This window comes from Hyaena hyaena, unplaced genomic scaffold, assembly GCF_003009895.1.
Source record: "Hyaena hyaena isolate Hyena2069 unplaced genomic scaffold, ASM300989v1 scaffold_718, whole genome shotgun sequence".
NCBI classification, from domain to species: Eukaryota; Metazoa; Chordata; class Mammalia; order Carnivora; family Hyaenidae; genus Hyaena; species Hyaena hyaena.
This window is the reverse complement of record NW_024081351.1, coordinates 574,790-594,244: the sequence shown is the minus strand read 5'-3', so window position 1 is coordinate 594,244 and position 19,455 is coordinate 574,790. Positions and strand designations below refer to the sequence as shown.

General features: G+C 35.8%; 1 pseudogene; it reads right to left on the bottom strand.

Moving 5' to 3' along the window:
* LOC120220658 overlaps positions 1-19,455 on the bottom strand; it is a 59,024-nt pseudogene that overhangs the window by 27,550 nt on the left and 12,019 nt on the right.

The following is a 19,455-nucleotide window of genomic DNA, read 5'->3' as shown; positions in this document are numbered from 1 at the left end:
CCTTTGGCCAATTTCAAGTCCTCAACAATTCTTCCCGACAGCCTCAAGCATTATTTCTCATTACTTTAGGTGGCAACATTAAATTTTTCAGGTAACAAAAAAAATATATACTTTAAACCAGAACCAACATTTATCTCCCCCACAAAGGTATTTGGGCTTTATCTTCCATAGATCATATATCTATTCATCACCAAGCCTGTCTCCAGATTACTGCCTTCAACCTTTTCCCTTCTCTATGATTAAAGGCATATAGCACCTGATTTAAATGATTGCCTGAGGAATTTGCAGAAGTCCTCCATAAGGGTCTAGAACAAAAGACTAGAGTGTGTGTATGGAACCAAAGAAGACCCCAAATAGCCAAAGCAATCCTGAAAAGGAACAAAACTGGAAGTCTTACAATCCCAGATAACAAGATATATGATAGAGCTGTCATAATCAAAACAGTATGATACTGATCCAAGAATAGACACATAGATCATTGGAACAGAATAGAAGCATAGATATAAACACACATCTGTACAGTCAATTAATCTGTGACTGAGGAAGAAGAATATACAATGGGGGAAATTACAGTCTTTTCAATAAGTGGTGCTGCTAACACTGGACAGATACATGCAAAAGAAGGAAAATGAACTCCTTTCTAACACCATTAACAAAAATAAACTCAAAACGGATTAAACATGAAACCTAAAACCATAAAAATCCTAGAAGAGAACACAGCCAGTAATTTTTCTGACATCAGCTGCAGATTTTTTTCTAGGCATATCTCCTCCACAGGCAAGAGAAATAAAACCAAAAATAAACTATTGGGATTATATCAAAATAGAAAGGTTTTGCACAGGGGAAACAAACTATTAAGAAAACAAAAGGCTTACTAAAGGGAAGATGTTTGCAAATGATATATCTGATAAGGAGTTAATGTCCAAATATATAAGGAACTTTTATGACTCAAAACCAACCAACCAAGCAAACAAACAATAACTCTGATTTAAAAATGGGCAGAGGACCTGAATAGATATTTTTCCAGAGAAGGCACACAAATAGACAACAGACACATGAAAAGATGCTCAACATCACTCATTATCAGGGAAATGCAAATCAAAACCACAATGAGATATCACCTCACACCTATCTGAATGGCCAAAACCAAAAACACAAGAAACAAGTGTTGGCAAGGATGGGGAGAAAAAGAAACACTGAGCACTATTCATGGCAATGTAAACTAGTGCAACCACTATGGAAAAAAAGTATGGAGTTTCCTCAAAATATGAAAAATAGAAATACCATATGATCTAATAATTCAACTATTGGGCATTCAATCAGACAAAACACTAAATTGAAAAGATGTATGCACCCCTATGTTTACTGCAGCATTATTTACAATAATCAAGACACTGAAGGAACCTAAGTATCCATCAACAGATCAATGGATAAAAAAGATGTAGTATATATATAGGAATATAACACAATGGGATACTGAACAGCTATTAAAAATGAATGAGATTATTCCATTGGAGACAAACATGGATGGACCCAGAGGGTATCATGCTAAGTGAAATATGTCAGACTGAGAAAGACAAATATGATTCCACTCATAAATGAGTTCTTAAAAAAGTGAGAAAATAAATAAAAGGCAGAAAGAGAACTATACACAGAACAAAGTACAAAGTAATGGTTGCCAGAGGTGTCAGGGAAGGAGCTGGAAAAAATGGGTGAGGGGAGGAGCGAGATATAGGCTTCCAGTTATGGACTGAGTAAGTCATGATAAAAAAACCAGAACACAAGGAATACAACGATATTGCAATAGTAATGTAATGGGACAAATGGTAGCTATACTTGTGGTGTGCAATGCATAATGTATAAACTTGTCAAATCACTGAGTTGTACACTTGAAAGTAATGTAACATTGTGTGTCAACTACACTCAAATGAAAAGAAAAAACATGATAAAAAAAGCATAAGAAGAATAAAATAATTTGATTCACAACCCCCCACCCCAAAAATGGTAGATTGCGATTCTGAGAGTGTCTGCTATAGTGGCTGCCATATAGTACATGCCAAGTAAACATTCAGGATATGAAAAACAGAAGACCTTTTGTATGAGGATACCTTGATTCCTTACCAGATAGTGTAGAGTTGGAAACAATAAAATTCTTCACCTTAGTTGGTGAGGATAATACTATTCTAAGACACCATTCAATTGTAGGGAAAGGTACCACTTAGAAAAGGGAAAGAATACTCTAATATGAAGGAGAACCAAAGAAAAGTAAACTTATTTCAAGGTTGAGATTTTTACCAAAAATAATTCCTGTGACAGAACAAGTTCCCACTAAATCTAAGCTTTCCCATTTAAGCTCGGAAAAATTAGGAGCAACTTTCTCAAAAAAAGGGGCCACTAGAAATAATATACCATGGGAGGTTGGATGAGATTGCTGGTTAAAAGTATGTAATCACTTTGAGGTAAGAATGTCTAGAATGACAGGGGCGCCTAAGTGGCTCAGTCTTTTAAATGTCTGACTCTTGATTTGGCTCAAGTCATGATATCAGGGTTCCGGAGTTCAAATTCTCCATTGGGCTCCATGCTGACCATGTAGAGCCTGATGTAGGATTCTTTCTCTCACTCTCTGCCCCTCTCCCAGTCTCCCTCACTCTCAAAATAAATAAATAAACATCTTTTAAAGGAATGTCTATAATGGGGGCACCTGGGTGGCTCAGTTGGTTAAGCGTCTGACTTTGGCTCAGGTCATGATCTCATGGTTCCTGGGTTCAAGCCCCACCTCCGGCTCTGTGCTGACAGCTCAGAGCCTGGAGATTGCTTTGGATTCTGTGTCTCCCTCTCTCTGACCCTCCGCTGCTCATGCTGTCTTTCTCTCTCTCTCAGAAATAAAGAAAACATTAAAAAATTTTTTTTAAATAAGGGAATGTCTATAATGATAAAAAGTGCTAGAAGAAACACCTTCCTTTTCTTCGGGAGAAGAACGAGCTGTGGTACAACGTTAGTGAATGTGTGGCCAAGGTGTAACGGAAATAGGATTCATTAGTGTAACATCAAACAGCATTACTATAACAGTGGCCATTGATAGTAATATGAGCATATTAGCATACTAGAAGTGAGGGAGAACAGCAGCCAAACCAGCAGTATTGATATCAAGAAACCATGGAAAAGTGGTCTATTTCTTCTTGCAAGCATTCCAAATAGAATTGTGAATGTAAAACTGGACGTATGGAAGATACTGGTCTACAGGGAAGCAACTAGTCCAATGTTTTTTAATGGTATGGATCCTCGTCAAAAATCTCTATGATTAGGCCCACATTTTAATTTTCCCAGTGAGCAGGAGTATCCAGAAATGGAAGAGCTATGTGCATCTTCTTAGGTGCTCTCCCTGGCTACGTAGTTAATATGTTTGGACCTGAGTATTTACGGTGACAAGAGCAAACCACAGAGCAAACCAATGCAGCCGGGCCACAGATGCTCCCCAGACACTTGCGTGAGAGCCTTAAGTGTTTACGGTAGTTTCTATTGCAACAGAAAACTAGCCATCATCCTTAGTTGTAGGAGAAGGAGATCAGACTGGAACCCTGGAAAACTGCTCATTAAAATCAAATCATGTTAATAGTGCATGAATAAATGCATGTGTTGATTGTTGAGTGCTTTAAATGCCAACTCATATTCTTTTATTTTCATGGAGACATATGAATTTCCAGTGGATATGGTTATACACTCTCCCTGCATCAGCTGCCTAACATTGGCTTCTTTCATCTTACATTTAAAAAACATACATTGGTAAAGAACTATAAGTCAGGATCATTTTTATTATTCACCAGGGGTTGAGGCAAAAAATACTGTCTGAAATACTTGCTAATATCACCAGCTTTGTTCTCCCTCTAGCACGCATAAGCTGCTTCTCCACAGAGTAAAACCTCTGCTAATACAAAGACTTCTTAACGTCATAGGATTTTCGCAAATTCCCAATAAATTGAAAATCACAATGTTATCTTCTACTAGGAATATGCATCATTTCCTAAACAAACATGTACAAAGCCAATCAAATCAGTCCTGGTATGTTTGATATTTTTAAATCCCATATTTAACAGATCTCTTCAAATATCCTTTCAGGATCTTTTAAATTTATCATTAGGAAATGCTAGTTCAGCAATTCTCTCCTATTCATGCCACTTTCTTTAGGGTCCTCCAGGAAATTCTTGAGACAAAATTCCATATATCATGACTTGTCTCATGCATCTAACCCTATATATTAGATTCTCTTACTGTGAATGTATACTTCTTCTTTCAAACTTAGAAACAAACTGCATAAACAGATCTTAGAGGAAGCATAGAGTGGCCAATCTCATCCTGCTCTGACATACATTCAGTTTTCTCAGCACTGCTCTATAAAGAATTTACTACATGCCTTTGTTTATAGATTCCCTTATAGGAGTTCAGTAAGTCACTTCACTGTATTAATTCTTTTTTCATAACATTTTTAATAGTTTTTATTTATTTTTTTTTTTTGAGACAGAGAAAGACAGAACATGAGCAGGGGAGGGGCAGAGAGAGGGAGGGAAACACAGAACCCAAAGCAGGCTCCAGGCTCTGAGCTGCCTGCACAGAACCTGATGCGGGGCTTGAACCCATGAACCACAAGATCATGACCTGAGCCAAAGTAGGACGCTTCACCGACTGAGCCACTCAGGCACCCCTCTGTATTAATTTTTCAATGAGTACATATTTAGAGTTCTTAATGCATTTTGAGGAAGGAAGAGGAGGAACAAGGTAGAAAAGGAAAGGAGAAAATAAAGAACTCATTTTCTCTCTTTATGTCCATAGAAGCCAAACTACCAGTGATATTATTTTTTCAAAACTCCCAACATGTAGCACAGATGTAGCAAGAAGGCTTGTTTAGGAAGGCTTGTTTGGGGAAACATCTATTCAGAAAACTTGCCCATTATGTAACTGGGTTATTAAACTGGAAGCACTCGATACATTTTGGATACAAATCCTTTATCAGATATATGATTTGCAAGTATTTTATCTCATTCTGTGAGTTGGCTTTTCACATTCTTTATGGTACCCTTTGAAGCATAAAAGTTTTCAATTTTGATGATCAAATTACCAATTTCATTACTTTGATTGCTTATACTTTTGATATCATTTCTAAAAAGGCTTTGCCTAATCCAAGGTCATTAAGATTTACTCCTACAGTTTCCTCTGAAAATTTTATAGTTTATTAGTTATACATGATTTTTAAAGTATTGGGTTTTGAAAAAACTATTTTCTCCATTGAACTGTCTTGACATCCTTGTCAAAAATCAATTGACTTAAGACTCTGACAGGAAAATGGTGGAGTAGGAAGCTTCAAAACTCCATCCCTCTAATAAAGCAGTGAACAAGCTTGCAAAACCTGTCAAAATCATTTTTTTTCCCCTAATTCTAGCATCACATCCAACTTGGAGAGGCAGTGGTTTTAGTGTCTGACTATCCCACTTTCTGATTTCTCTGTTAACCTACCTGCCTCTGTTGGTATCACAGGGAGCTTTGAGCCTCCATTGAGTGCTGGCTGATTACTCTGGTTATTTTCTGACAATACCTTGGGGCATAAAGTGCTCCATAGTCTGATCCTATTAAATTTGTGTCTCTATTAAATTTGTTTGAGGCCAATCTTAGAGGTTTGTTCTTATGCCAGGAAGGCTTATTTTTCCTTGGCTCTCTCTGCTAAACGTTTTGCTCAGCTAAGTGTTAGGTTAATGCTCTTATGGAGTAAGTTTCCTCTTAACTGCTTAGTACCCAAATCTCCATTTCTTTTTGCAGTGAAGTCCTTAATGTTGAACTTCCTTACACTCTCTTCCAAATAATGTCAGTTCCATTAGGGAGAACTTCACAGCTCTCTGTTCTTAAGGCTGTCTCTGTGCTTTTATCAAAACCTCTGCCACTGTTCCTGAGCTAGAGACAGGATGAGTGGTCTGCTTCTCTGGCATTGATACCTCTTTTCTACCTGCAGGGCACTGAGTAAGAGCAGTAGTGTTTAGCCCCTTCCACTTGATTCTCCAGATGTCGAAACTCCTCCCTACATATGAGCTTGGGAGTAGGTGATTGGGATCTTAGCGTTTTGGACATGTGGCCCCTAGCACAGAACTTTCACCCTGCAAGTGAAAGCTGAGTGAAGGCAGAGAGTCCCACACCTCTCAGTAGCTTCTCCCTGGAATAGAGCTTCTGAAGCATGCAACTGTGAGAATGTAAGAAGTGTTAGTAGTCTACCTTTCATGGGGAGATAACACAGCCCTCAACTTAGAATTAAGAAGAGGGGGAGTACTGTGTTCTTGGCTGCATCCACCAGGGGTGAGCTTCCATCATGCTGAATTGGGCAGGAGAGGAATGGAGGGTACTTAGAGAAATCAGTCCTGGCTTAACAGCCACAGACTCTCACTGCCCTTATTAATATTTATTTAATTTCCTGAAATAAATGTTTCTTATTTAATGTCCTTTAGACAATTTCCAGAGATTTTAAATGGCTTTTGTAATATTTTTCACCAGTATGGTTATTTTGGGGAGAGGTTTCCTGAAGTTTCTCGGACTGCCATTCAAGAATTTGTGTCCGTACAAATGTTTTTACCTAATTGGCTTCCAATAAGTTGGATGTTGACTCATCAATTATGCTGATTAAGTCAGACCGTGGAAATCATAGTCGATGTGAAAGGCTATGCTTTTTACACAGAACAGTAGCACAAACTGGAGTTTGTAACCCCTGGCTTTAACCCATTCATTCAGTTGACCATTTTTTCCCTGAAATGTCATCCATGAAAGTAATGGGATTTGCACGTGGAAGTACCAAGGATGAATAAAAAACAACCATGATTTGAGGAAAACTTACACTCTGCTACTAGAGATAAGAATAGAAACAAATAGGGTCACCAGGGTGGCTTAGTTGGTTAAGTGTCCAATTTTGGCTCAGGTCATGATCTCATGGTTCCTGGGTTTGAACCCCACAACGGGCTTTGTGCTGACAGCTAGCTCAGAGCCTGGAGCCTGCTTCAGATTCCGTGTCTCCCTCTCTCTCTGACCTTCCCCTGCTCTCTCTCTCTCTTTCAGAAATAAGTAAAACATTAAAATTTTTAAAAAAAGAATAGAAACTAATAAAACAAGGAAGTGGCTCCAGATAAACAAACAAAAAAGTGTAGTACAAGAAAGAGGAGTTTAGGATTGGTTGGAAATATCCTGAAAACATCCTGTACATGAAAAAATCAGAGGAATTTGAAAAGAGTATAGAGAAATGTGGTAATTATATAGTAAGACTGATTTTTTAAAAATATAATTTATTGTCAAGTCAACTAATATACAGTGTATACAGTGTGCTCTTAGTTTTGGGGGTACATGCCAGTGATTAATCGGCATACATACAACTACCAGTGCTTATCCCAACAGGTGCCCTTCTCAATGCTCATCACCCATTTTCTCCTCTCCCCTGTCCCCCACATCAACTCTGTTTGTTTTCTGTATTCAAGAGTCTCTTATGGTTTGCCTTCTTCTCTTTTTGAAACTATATTTTCCCCTTCCCCTCCCCCATGGTCTTCTGATAAGTTCCTCAACTTCCACATATGAGTGAAAACATATCTGTCTTTCTCTGACTGACTTATTTCACTTACAATAATACCCTCCATCCATGTTGTTCCAAATGGTAGGAATTTCTTCTCATTGCCAAGTAGAATTCCATTGTATATATAAACCACATCTTCTTTATCCGTTCATCAGTTGATGAGCCCATGGGCTCTTTCCATAATTTGGCTATTGCTTGAAAGTGCTGCTATAAACATTGAGGTACATGTGCCCCTATGAATCAGCCTCCTACATCCTTTGGATAGATTCCTAGCAGTGCTATTTCGGGGTCATAGGGTAGCTCTATTTTTAATTTTTTGAGGAACCTCCACACTCTTTTCCAATGTGGATGCACCAGTTTGCATTCCCACCAACAGTGCAAAAGAGTTCCCATTTTTCTACATCTTCACCAGCATAAGTGTTTCCTGAGTTGTGAATTTTAGTCACTCTAATGTAAGACTTATTTTAAAGGAGAATAATTTTACATTGTCAAACAAATGAAGGTTTTAGAGCAATCCTGTTGAGAAAAGATTTTGTTGAGTGGGGTTATTTGACTTGAAACATGCCTGAAAGCTTTCAACCAGGATTGAGGAAATCTGGCAGTTGGGTTTACATAGGCCAGTGGCTGATGATGAAAGAAAAAAATGATGCCAACTGGAGAAGTAAAGACTGTAGTTCTGGTGAAAAACTTTGGATGAATAAATCATGAAGTTTAGGCAGGCTAGGGAATCAATTAAAGTCAGAATCGGAGTCATGAATTAGGAGAATGGAATGTGACTGCTGAGTAACAAGAAACCATAACAATAATATTGCTTAAGGGGCATCTGGGTGGCTCAGTCACTTAAGTGCCTGACTCTGGATTTCAGCTCAAGTCATGTTCTCTGGTTTGTGGGTCTGAGGCCCACATGGGACTCTGCCCTGACAGCATGGAGCCTGCTTGGGATTCTCTCTCTCTCTCTGCTCCTCCTCTGCTCACTTGCTCTCTCTCAAAATAAATAAGTATTTTAAAAGATATACTGAGAAGTTCCAAAGAAATGAGATAGATTTTTAGGGATAAAAAAATTTTTTTTTAAAAAAGGATAAAGAAAACCCTGAGCACCTCCCAATATTATTTCTTGTCCTATAAAGTAGGCATTATTTTAGCAATTACAAGACAGTAATATAAAAGCCTATATTTTTACATTAGAAGATTTGATTGTGTGTTTTGGAAATGACAAACAGAATTTTAAATAATGACAAAGCCTAAGTTTTAACCATAAGTAATGATTAGAGTCATTGAAATTGAATTTTTTAAATTCAGTGATGGCAAAAAATGAATTGTTAGGAAAATAGGATAACTGAGATCTTTTGTAGCTCTGTTCCTCTCTAGCCTTGACTCTGAGCTCAGGTGATTACCAGAGACAACAAAATGGATGAAGATATTACAGATAAAAAGTTGTAAGTCTGAAACGAAGACACTGGAGTGCTGGCAAGGTGAGTGGCGTGCATCAAATAACAGTAAAGGATGAGTATAGGGAAGAAATGGATAAGGTGCTAGGATATGGTGACCAGAGAAACACTAGGGAGAACCACCTAATGGAATAAAGTACAAGATTCAGATTAAAAAAAACACAAATTCTCATGTGGTTCCATTTTCCATTACTACACTCTAACACAGTAATTTTGTGCATGACAGTAGCTCCTCTGAACCTCACTGGTGCTTGGACCTACCTTGTAGGGGACTTGGGAAACTTAATGATATAGATACATGCCAGTCATATTTCTGAGAAAGAGATTTCTACTTAAGGTTTTTTATTCTAATAACTGAAAATATTTGTAATACCTTCCTCAGAAAAAATAATTTAAGATTAAATTTATCCAATTTACCTAATTCATTTTGTCATTTTATTTGCCCAAATTTATATATAATAACTAAAAATATCTGTTTATTAAAATTGTAGACTTCACCTCCTCACTACGCATTATTCTGACTCAAGACATTTAGAGTTCAATTCAGGAATATATTTATCAAGTTCTGGAGTGATTCTGATGTCTGTCCGAGAACCACACATTGAGAAATACGTCTTAATGCCTTGATTTGGAAATGTATCAAGATACATGTTGCATGTTAGATTCACGTGGAAAACTAAACAAACTACTGAAGTATGGGCCCACATCATAACCTGAGGGTTCTTACTTAAATAGACTGGGGTATGGCTTGGGTATTGGAGTTCCAAAAAGTCCCCAGGTGGTTCTAATGGGCACCCAAGGTTAAGACCCACCTGATTTCTAAAGGATGATTGTGGAGTCTGTTAATTTTTTTTCTTCAAAACTTAACAGAACAGCTTTTCAATACTATTTAACAATCCTTAGAACTTAGAATTAAATAGTTCTCAAGTTTTTAGAATGATATGGACTCTGGAAAATAGAACTCAGTTTTACCCTTTACATAAGAAACTTGCTGAGAAAAGCAGCTTTGAGCAGTTTTATTTGATATTCCTTTCTTCCTGTAATCATGTCTCTTATGGTTGCAATTTGCTATCTATTTTCTCTCATCTATTCATTTTCTATAGTTTTATTCTGTGTCCCTCACTTCCTTTACTGTCCCACATGCATTATTTGGCATTAATATTCATTATTTTAAGCCCAAAAGACTCCATTGAACTTGCTCCATTCTCCAAATCTTCCTATTCCCTATAGTTTTTACAAGCCTATTGTGGTGGCAGTGGTAAACTGTTTTTTTTAGGCTATTTATTATTTAAGAAAACAAAATAAAAATAACTTTGTTTTTCCAAAATACACTCTTTCTTCCTTTCTTCAGAAATAATCCTCATTCCTCATTCCAACTAGTCAAATGCAATTTCTAACAACTAACTTTGTAAAACCAATATGAAAAACAGCTCGTGTGATAATAATACCCAACTAAGCACAAAGTCAACAAGAACTGCATTACCCCAAAAGCTTTCTTCCCAGCAAGCTGAACTCTTTGAAGTTAACAGTTCTACATTTACAAATATACACCATTACATAAAACGAGCTACCATGCTCTCACTTGGTTTCTAAACCAAATGGTTTGTTTTGGATCCATCTTGTGACTTTCAAGATTGCTGGGAAATCATGGAAACTAACTAGCTAAGAAATAAGTGCCTAAGCAGCATCACAAAGGAAATGGTCCAGCCGTGTGGGTTTTTGTACTTGTGAATCTAGTCATTAGTGCCACTTAATAGACATGCATAACCCTCAAGTTATCAATACATACACAAACGTACATGTACACATAAAATATTCTCTTAAAAGATGATTCTTGGAGCACCTGGGTGACTCAGTCAGTTAAAGCATCCGACTTTGGCTCAGGTCATGATCTCACGGTTCGTGAGTTTGAGCCCCATATCAGGCTCTGTGCTGACAGCTCAGAGCCTGGAGCCTTCTTCATATTCTGTGTCTCCCTCTCTCTCTGCCCCTGCCCTGTTCGCACTCTGTCTCTCTATCTCAAAAAATAAATGTTAAAAATTAAAAGATATTTCTTCTAACCCCCAAGTTTTAAAAGAAATGGCTCCTACTATCTCCAAGTTTCCACTAATGCCATTTCAACCACTCTGATTAAAGTGAATCAAATAGTTTTGAATTGAGCTTTTAAATACCAGTGAGCCCACTTTTTTGGTAATTGGTTATATTTTTATGCATACAGGTGCATTATAAATTAAATTAATTTGCTTCTAAAAATTCTAAGAATATCAGCTAAAATCTAAGCTGATGTTTTCTGTAGCTAATTGAATAAATGATCATTTCTTATTTTTTTTAATTTAAATTCGTTAGTTAACAAACAGTGTTATATTAGTTTGAGGTGTACAATATAGCGATTCAACACTTCCATACAAAACCTGGTGCTCATCACAAGTGCCCTCCTAATCCCCATCACCTATTTAACCCACCCTCTCACCCATCTCCCCTCTGATAACCATCAGTTTGCTCTCTACAGTTAAGTCTGTTTTGTGGTTTGCCACTCTCTCTTTTTGTTCCCTTAGCTTGCTTATTTTATTTCTTAAATTCCACTTAGGAGTGAAATTGTATGGTACTTGCCTTTTTCTGACTTATTTTGCCTAGTGTAATACTCTAGTTCCATCCATATCATTGCAAATGGTACAATTTCATTCTTTTTTTCACTGAGTAATGTTCAGTTGTATATACCTACCAATCATCTTTATCCATTCATCAGTCAATGGATAATTGGACTGTTTTTTTTAATCTTTATTACACTTAGTTTTCCAAACTGTCTATAAGTCTATGTATTTTCTAATCAGAAAAATGTTATTGTCTAAAGAAAATAATTTTATTCTTTATTCCTACCAATTCCAGGTTCTTAACAGTATGAATTATATTGGTAGGAATACTGGCAATAAAAAATGACTTTATACATAATCACAAATATTTATATATAAAATATATATTGCTATATATTTAGATTTTCTATGTATTTGCAATATGTATTCATAAAACATACAATTTTTATTCAGAATTTATTTTTATTGAATTATATTTCTAGGAATACAAGCATGCTCCTTTAGGATTCTGTACATTTATATAAATAATGTATTTAAATTAATTCCAAGTTAAATTTCAGTAATATCTATATGGCCATTTCATTTATTTCCATTTTAATCAACTGATTAATGAGAATAGTTATGAAGATGAATCTGAAGACCAGATTAGTGAAGCCATTTTGCATCATTTTTATAACATTTTATAAGTTACTTAGAGATGAGAGATAAAATCGTTATTTTTTTAAGTTTATTTATTTTGAGAGAGATAGAGACAATGTGAGTAGGGCAGGGGCAGATAGAGAAGAAGAGAGAGAATCCCAAGCAGTCTCCACACTGTCAGTGTACAGCCTGACACAGGGTTCGAGCCCACGAAACCATCAGATCATGACCCAAGCTGAAACCAATAGTTTTTAACCAACTGAGCTACCCATACGCCCCAAGAGACAAAACAAAGACAGCTGGGTTAAAACAAAAACATAGTAATTTTTTTTCTAATTCTAGAATTTATGATTTTATAACTTATATGTAAGTAATCAAGATATTTACAATATTACACCAACCATTTATGATGAATCTACTGGGTTTCTTTTGTTGTTTTGTTTTGTTTTCTTGTATGGCATTTGACTATTGAGTGATTATGGTATATTGTGTGAAGACAGTGAAATAGGCATGTAGTTTATGATATCAATATCAATTGATGATATCCATCAATCCAGATAGATTCTTTTTAAAATGTATTAATTAGGAATAGTTCACACACACATTCAATTTTGCACATATTAAGATAATCTGATCATGTGGTTTAATCTTGACCTCAAAAAAATTCATGGCTCTACATACTAAAGTCTCTCATCTTGAGCTCAGCATCCTGATAGTTTTCTTAATAGTGATTCTTTGTTGGTTATCATATTGCTGATCAGAATGCATTAGTGAGTAAAGACAATCCAATAATTTACATCTGCTTTCTATTTTATGTCTGCTCTATATTGTACCAATCTTATTTTTTAAATGCATACAACTAAAATTACTATTGATGTTTTAAAAGTGTTGCTTATCTGCCCACTAATATACATAGTGATCTAACTTAAAATAGATTTATGAACTTATCTTAAGCAATACTTTGTTATAAATAATATGATTATCTTCTCATACATAATTTTTAAATTACTGAATGGTTTATTGCAAAATATCATAAAAAGGTATGTGGATTCTTATCCACATGATCATAAAGTAAGGAAAAAGTTAAAATGAGGAAAACTTTTAGACATTAAATAAATCTTTTGAAGGATTCACATTAGACCTCCTGTATGGTGAGAAAACATGAAAAGATTTAGTGGTTCATTTTCTTATGACATACAATATACATAGTCAATAAATCATCTGGAAATTGAATCTATGTATATGTAAGACCAAAATTTGCATGAATATTTTCAGCCAAGGTTCCCCAATTCATTTTCAAAATATCATAAAGGGATAAAAAATGGTCTAATGTAGGTTTAGAGCATATATTTGCTATACAGAGCAAAGAAGTAAAAATGATTATGATGTATTAATGTTGAGTATAAAAAAATAACACTAACTTCAGTTACAGAATATAGAATCATGTTTACTTGAAAAAATACAATCTGAATTATGGATACTGAAAATTATTAAAGAAAAAAGTACAAACTTATTTGAATGGACTCCTTTTTAATTATAAAGAATAAAGGAAGTAAAACATGAAAATTAAAATGTTTGGTCCTGCAAAATGCATTTTATTCCCCATAAGATAAAATGCAGTCTGGACTGTCTTAAACACAGGAAGAAATTCACCAACTTATGAAACTCAAGAGTCAAAAAGCAGCCTTGCTTCAGAGGCAAATTCTGGGTTAAACATCATCAGAGCATCCATTTCATGCTTTTGTTTGTTCTGTGTCACCTTCAGCCTCAAGCTGATTAACACCATAATGGCAAGATGGCAATAGAGATTTCAAAGCTCACATCATCACAGCACTATGAACTTTCAAATTAAGAGTCTTGAGTTTATTCTGTTCTGAGTTTAACAAGCTTAAGTCAGTCATTGCTCCCACGGACTGTGCTCCGAATTATGCTGATCTAGGTTAGGTCCTTCTTCCAGGTCCAATAGGAGGAACCAGAAGGTGGGCTATGCTTCTACACAATACAATCAGACATTAGGACCAACCAAAATAATGATATGTCCTATTGCCACATAACTAAATCACAAAAGAAAACAATGTAGATTTACTTCTGTCTTATAGGTTACCTACTCACTTCTCCAGCACTGAATATACTGTAAGATTTATTATTCAAATTTAAGATTTAAATTCAAAAGTATCACAGGTGTAAATTAGATATGCATCTTTTTTTTTTTGTCATTTTGATCTGACAAGTACAATCTTTCTCAGTTTAAGAAATTATAGTTTATTATTTCAATTATTATTTCATCTGCATCTACTCTGTTCTCAGTTTACATATAGCTGTATCCATCACTTTATCTTTTTTATTTATATTATTCATCTCTTCATCATCTCTTGAATTCTGAATTTCTTTTTAAACATTTAGTATTGTATAATATCATAATAATCGTTAGCTACTACATTTTAAAAATTTAACAACCCTCTGTCTTAACTGAAAGTAACCCTTACAAGGTTCATAATGTCTCTTTTACTTGGACTAACATCCTTTTAAATATTATGTAACTCATAAATAATTATACATGTGTTAAGGAGGTATGCATGTAATTTTTAAAAATCATACAATAAAATTAACTCTGGCTTTTTTTGTACAGTTATATACGAATACACAGAGATATTCGTTTCCAGTATTGAAGTCAAGTTCCCAAACCATTCTATCACTCCAGAAAACTTCTTCCTGTTAATCCTTTAAAGTCACCCTCCTCCAATCACTACTCCCAGCTCTACTCAACTTTTTGCCATCACTACAATATTGTCATCTCCAGAATGGAAGCATTAAGTAGGCAAACTTTGAGATTGGCACTTATCACTCTGAAGAAAGATCGTAAGCTCTATCCATATAGTTGCATGTGTATCAGTAGTTTGTTCCTTTATATGGATGCGCCACAGTTTATCTATTCACCTGCTGAAAGTAAATTCCATTTTGGCAAGTTCCTATTAGACAATTTTGTACAGAGCGGTTAAATACCACTGTAATATCCAATACTGCTACGTACATCATGTGTAATTTTTAGTGTGATCAGTTTTAATTTCTCTTAGGTAAATACACAGGAGTGAGATTGCTGGGTCATTCTGTGGGAGGTCAGCAGGGAGAAACTACTGTGTAGCTGAAAGCATGTTGCTTTAACACCAACAAAAGAGTTACATTTACTCCATATTTTCATCTGCCTTTAGTATTGTAGTTTTTTCATTTTTATCCATTCTAAAAGGTGTGTAGTGGTATCTCATGGTTTTAAAATGTTTTTAACGGTTAATAATGTTACCTTTTAATGCACTTATTTGCTATCTCTATATACTCTCATGAAGTGTCCAAGTTTTTAACTATTTTTGTGTTTTATTGTTGAGATTTAAGAGTTTCAGTATTCTGAAAGCACAGTCTTTTGCTGAATTTTTTATTTGCAAATATGTTCCCCAGCCTGTAACTTGCTTTTTCATTCCCTTAATGGTGTCTTTCACAGAGAAAAAACTTAATTTTGATGATATCCAATTATTTTTTCCTTTTGATTGTTTTTGTTGTCATACCTAAAAAGCTCACCTAACATGAGATTTTCTTTTCTCCAATATGTCCTTCTGCTGGGAGCTATTCTTAGCCCACTAGTCGAGAAAACTCCTGGTGAGGTTATAGCAAGTTTGCACTGTCTCTTGCCAATCTGATGACAACCGATATCCACCCACACTCAATTATTTCTGCTTGAGCACAGACCCCCAAGGTACCTTGTTGATCAGTATCAGGAGTGATTTGTCCCCTTATTCTGGCCCTGGTATGATGATTGCACCTTGTGAAGGAACTTATTGTGGGAACTTCTTCTTTTGATTATGCAAACAGACATCATGTCTCCAGCAGGTCCTGTTTCCCTCCATCATTTCCCTTGAGCTATAAACAAGCTAATGACCCTTACTCATGAAAGACTGACCTTTACACGTACAATTCTGTTTCTGTGGTTGTGTTAGTCCAAGAGTTTCATACAGCTCAACATGTAAATCAGCTAACCAAAAATGTCTCTCATGCCCTAGCTATTCAAGAAATCAAAGACAAAAAAACTAGACATAAAGGTAAATGTACTCAAAGAGGATATTCTATGTATTGGAAATGAGCTAAACTCTTTAAAGGTATGGTTGGCTCTCTGGTGCCATAAAGACTATAACTGGACAATTAAGTCTTGCCCAGAGACAAAGAGCCTAACTTAGAGAGAAGGAACAGATAAGGGCAGAACATAAGTTACTACATGTACCTTTACTGACTGGTGATGTATAGCAGTCCCTTCCCTAAGGCCTACATTCTGCAAAAATCTTCCCTTACACTGGCAGCTGTGATGAGGATGGAAAAGAGTATCTACAAATCTATGACTTAATCTTAGTGTTATTAAAATGTGAACACCCTGACTGGTACAGCCCCTCTGGAAAACAGTGTGGAGGTTCCTCAGGAAACTAACAATAGAACTCCCCTATGACCCAGCAATAGCACTGCTAGGAATTTACCCAAGGGATACAGAAATGCTGAGGCATAGGAGCACATGTACCCCAATGTTCATAGCAGCACTCTCCACAATAGCTAAAACATGGAAAGAGCCTAAGTGTCCATCAACGGACGAATGGATCAAGAAGATGTGGTTTATCTATACCATGGAATACTACATGGCAATGAGAAACAATGAAATCTGGCCATGTGTAGCAACATGGATGGACCTTGAGGGTGTTATGCTTAGCGAAATAAGTCAGGCAGAGAAGGACAAATATCATATGTTTGCACGTATAGGAGGATTAGGAGGAACTTGACGGAGGAACAAGGGGGAGAAGAAGGGCGGAAATGGTGGGGGAAAGGGAGAGAGGCAAACCATGAGAGACTCTTGAATGCTGACAAAAACTGAGGACTGATGGATGTGGGGTGAGGGGGGATGGGCATGGAGGAGGACACTTGTGGGGATGAGCACTGAGTGTTATGTGGAAACTAATTTGACAATAAACTATTTTTTAAAAAAATAAATAAAATTAAAATGTGAACACCCTGTTATTTTCTTAGATACTCAACCTCACTATAATTGGGGCAGTTCTGCAGGAATACTTATGTAAAACCTGTTTCTGTACATTTTCCAAAAACACCTTATCACAGAGAACTATCCATTGTAAAAATTCCATTTTCTGATGCCATGTTAACGTCTGACCTATAAATAAAGAAACCAAAACCGACAGGCAAAGATGCCTGCCTGGTGATCAGAAAGATTCTCATGGCTCTCTCACTCCCTCCCTCACCGACACTGTCCATCCTCCAGGGATCCCTGACCTGGCCACAGCTGGACTCCAGCATCCTTCTAAATGTTTTATAAGTGTTATGTTTACTTTTATATCTGGGATCCATTTTGAGTAAATTTGTGTAAAACACCAAATGCTTAGGTTCAGATTCTTTTTTTTTTTTTTTACTTTCTCTTTCCTTTTCTATTTTACATAAGGATGGCCAATTGTTTCAACACCATTTCTCCTTTTTCCATGGGTTTCTTCAGCCACTTTGTGGAAAATCAAATGGCCATTTTGTATGAATGTGTTTCTAGATTCTATTCTTTTCTTCCTGATCTATGTGTCTGAACCTTTACCGAAACACTCTCTTAATTATCATTTTACAGTATTCTTAAAACTATGTAGTATGAGCCTTCCAACTTTATGGTTTCATTTATTCTCATCTTTGCACCTCCATACAACTTTAAGAATCATTTTGTCTTTATCTAAAAAATCTCTGTTGGGTTTTAATAGATATTGCACTGAATCTACACATCAATTTAGGGAGAATTAACTTTTTTAAATGTTTGTGGGTTTTTTTTTTTTTTTTTTGAGAGAATACATAAGTTGGGAGGGGCAGAGAGTGAGGGGGACAGAGGATCCAAAGTGAGCTCTTAGCTGATAGCAGAAAGCAAAAGGCAGGGCTTGAACTCACAAACCATGATATTATGACTTGAGCTCAAGTAAACAACCTACTGAGCCACACAGGTACCTCAAGAATTAACATTTTTTATGTTGAGTCTTCCAATCTAAGAAAATAAGTCTTTCCATTTCATTAGGTCTTCCTTTATATCTTTTATCAGCATTTTGTAGTCTTTAGCAGAGAGATCCTGAAATTTTATTAAATTTATATTCATATATTTAACTTTTGTTGGTGCTATTAGAAATATTATTGTATTTTTAACTGGTTTTTCACTTGTTTGTTGCTATTATATAGAAATTTTTCTGTTGACCTGTATCTTCTAAATTTGATAAATTCCCCTTTTTAGCTCTGGGACTTTCGGTATTTTCAGTCTTTTTTTAAGTTTTAGATTACTTAGGCTTTCCTACACAGATGTTGTATTGTCTGTGAACAGGGGTAGTTTTAATTCTTTCCCTTCTATTACATAAGCTTTTAAGTGAAAATGTTTTCTTCTTTCACTGCATTGACCAAAACTTCCAGTTTGGGAAAGGTGAGAATGGGTATTCGTGTGTTATTTCCAATCTTAGGGGAGAGAACTTCATATATATGATTTTAACAATTCTCACTGCACTCTCAGTTTTGTAGCTTTACTTCTTTTAAGGTATTTATAGGGTGATGAACACTCTGATTTTTCACATTTCCTCTCTTTCTCTGGGGAATCGAATGAATTTACCTGTTTGTTATCATTAGAAAACAAGATTACTGCCATAGATCATGTGGGCCCATGGTAGAAAAGTTTTAGTCTCAGGCAAATGCTAGGAGGGAAAAGATGTGGTTTCCAGTGGAGGTTACACTGTTGTTTATTGCTCTGGCAGACCAAAATTAGCAAAAGTCAGCACCAATGATCTTGTTAGTCAGCACTAAAGTTGACTAACAAGTAACTGTTTGATCCCAGTATCGAAAACTAGGTAGCCACTGGCAAGATACTGGGAAGATCTATGTTAAAATTGACCCATAATTTTTATAACTATATTAGAATATATATAAAAAATTACATCTGATATACTTCTCTTTGGTATCAAATCAGGGACTGGAATTCAAATAGAGTGTTTATATGGAATTTAAGAAATAAAGCAAAGGAAAAAAAAAAAAGATGAAAGAAAAGACCAAACAAAAGAGACCAAAAACAAACTAACCAACAAAACAGAGATTCATATACAAAGCACAAACTGGGGGCTCCCAAAGGACAGGCAGGGAG